Below are 3296 nucleotides of genomic sequence, written 5' to 3'. Positions count from 1 at the left end.
CTGGTGGACAGGACATTTAAAATTAATACACCTGGACCGGTTTCCACAACAACATTAAGGAGCTTGCCAACATTCTCGGAAAGAATCAATTTCCATCCAGTCTAGTGAGCAGAACTGTTAAACAATACCTTAACAAATTCTTTGCCTCCCCCTGCACGCTTCCGCAATAACCAACTCTAATGAAATTCGCACGCACTATTACAAATTACCTTTTGTTGGCCCTTTCTCGACTCACGTTCAACGCAGAATCAAGAATTTAACACAACGCTATTGTAAAAACTTGGACATCATGCTAGTGTTTGCCCCATACAAGATTAAGAACTTATTCAGTGCCAAAGATGCTATTTCCAAATTATCACGATCCCGTGTGGTTTATAAATTTTCTTGCGCAGGCTGTAGTGCCTGCTATGTCGGCGAAACAAACCGACATCTTGCTACACGTGTTCGTGAACATTTAACATCGAATAAGAACTCGCATATCTTTCAGCACATTAATGGATCAGAAGCATGCAGATCTTTATGCTCGGAGGAGTGTTTTTCAATCCTTGACACCGCCTCCACGCCTTTTCAACTAAAAATCAAGGAGGCCTTACACATAGGTTGGGAGAAACCCTCATTAAATAAGCAGGTTAATCATGTCAATTTAACACTTTCACTGTAATTTTCCTCGTCCATACCCATTAATGTCTTCTCATCATTGTATTTTCTATTACCTCACATTCACGTTGTTATTTAATCAGTACTTATGCATGTTATTAGCTATCTTTATATAACACCGACTAGCGGTTCACTTGTATTCACAACTGACGATGGATGTCGATCATCCGAAACATGTTTTGTAAATTTAAAATTGTGTGTTTCTTTTTGAAAGTTATTTCTTGACTGGTATTAGTTCGAAAGTTCGGAAATAATGTATACATCCTTTAGCCTAGTTTTCATATGTCGGGAAAATCCCAGACGATCGGGGATTTCTCAGTTTCCCGACCATCCCAGATTTTGTCGACCAAAGCCTAGTTTTCATATGTCGGGAAAATCCCAGACAATTGGGGATTTTGCAGTTTCCCGACCATCCCAGATTTTGCCGACTAATGAAAACCATAAATCGTACACATCCCCGATAATCTGGGATGGTCGGGGACGAATCGGGAAGATAGAAAGCGTTTCTATTTTCCCGACGTGTCCCAGATATTTGCGTTCGTCGGCGATCATTCCCGACATATGAAAACTCAAATTTGTACTTTCAGGGACGCCGCAGGGACGTCTGCGATGGTTTTTAGCTTGTTACCAATCCTCTAAATTGCGTGTTTCAATTTTTGGCGCATTTTCCATTTTCCGCCAAAGTCACTATCGGGAGAATCTAGAACAAGCCTCTGACGGTTTTCCGATATGTCGGCAAAATCTGGGACTGTCGGAAAACTGCCAAATCCCCGATCGTCTGGGATTTTCCCGACATATGAAAACTAGGCTCTAATGAAAACCATAAATCGTAGACATCCCCGATAATCTGGGATGGTCGGGGACGAATCGGGAAAATAGAAAGCGTTTCTATTTTCCCGACGTGTCCCAGATTTTTGCGATCGTCGGCGATCATTCCCGACATATGAAAACTCAAATTTGTTCTTTCAGGGAAGTCGGCGATGGTTCTTAGCTCGTTACCAATCCTCTAAATTGCATGTTTCAATTTCTGGCGCACTTTCCATTTTCCGCCAAAGTCACTTTCGGAATCTAGGACAAGCATATGGCGATTTTCCGATATGTCGGGAAACTGCGAAATCCCGATGGTCTGGGATTTTGCCAACATATGAAAACTAGGCTTTAGCCTCGTGTTTATGTTTCAAGACAAAGGATTTTTCTCATGAATGTGAGGCTAAGGATGTATCAAGTATTGTTATTCAAATTTGGGCGCCATTTATGCAAAGGGTCTATGTAGTGGTCAGTGCATGGGACACCCGACCCTGGGGTCACGGGCTCGAGGCCTAGCCCTCTCGCCGTTTCTTTCCTTGGACAATAAACTTCTCACCGTCTCTCTCAGCCTAAAATAGTTAACGGAGATGCTGTAATAGGGAGCTTAAGCAACGAAAACGGAGAAAACGAAAACGTCATCTCAAAATATAAATTCGCGTAATTTTAATCGCCACGTGACTGTTTCGACCTTTTTAATATGACAAGGGAGTGGTAGTTATTCTAAAATGACACTTGTCGGAACGGCACTTAATTTAGGGGAGAAAATGAAAACATAGCTTCAAGTGCTGACGTCCTTGATAAATCCTCAAATTTGGCTATTTCACGTTGTTGTTTTGCTGAAGACGGCAGAGAAATGGACAAAACTGAACAACGCACATGCAGAGCGTGCAAAGCTATATTGCGGGCCTAGGCCAATGTGTGTAAATCCTACTCTTGGGTGATAAACTCTTGAGTATACTCATTCTTAGGCATATTTCTTATTTTTCGGCACATAGATATTGATGAATGCACTTCGGGTTCTCACAACTGTGACCCTCATCTGGCCACTTGTAGTAATTCCGCTGGGTCTTTCTCTTGTGCCTGCATTCAAGGATATTCAGAAGATGGTGTCACATGCTCAGGTGTGATTAACGTTTCTTGGTTTCAGTTCTCACTAAATGCCTAGCTTTTCAATAACTATTTTAAACTAGATCAACGTGTAACATTGAAACAATTGTGTATAAGTGCAAGTGCGTATAGTCCTAAGTAGCGTGTGTATGTATATATGGAAAGAACTCAAGTGAGGCCATCGTTACTGTGTGCATGTGATGGATGAAGAACCTTCGGTGATTCACAGCATCAGATACTTCTTATGCAACACCCAAAGACAGAGAAAAATCTCTGACCCGGGTGGGAACCGAACCCACGACCTCCGAATTAGATCACCGTTGCTCTACCGACTGAGCTACAAGGCCAGACGGGAGCAGGCCGTGGGAGTTTGAGGACAAATCGGCTCGGCCCAAGCCAAGTACTAAGTGCAAGTGCGTGTTGTCCTAAGTAGCGTGTGTATGTTTATATGAAAAGAACTCAAGTGAGGCCATCAATACTGTGTGCATGTGATGGATGAAGAACCTTCGCTGATCCACAGCATCAGGAACTTAGAGCAACGGTGATCAAATCCGGTGGTCGTGGGTTCGATTCCTACCCGGGTCAGAGATTTTTCTCTGTCCTTGGGTGTTGCATAAGAAGTTCTTGATGCTGTGGATCAGCGAAGGTTCTTCATCCATCACATACACACAGTAGCTGAAGTGTTATAACAAAGGAACAACACACACAAGATGGCGGATCTACAC

The sequence above is a fragment of the Montipora capricornis genome, chromosome 6 (assembly GCF_036669925.1).
Source record: "Montipora capricornis isolate CH-2021 chromosome 6, ASM3666992v2, whole genome shotgun sequence".
NCBI lineage: Eukaryota > Metazoa > Cnidaria > Anthozoa > Scleractinia > Acroporidae > Montipora > Montipora capricornis.
The sequence above is the reverse complement of the archived record's forward strand: the minus strand, read 5'-3'. Positions refer to the sequence as shown.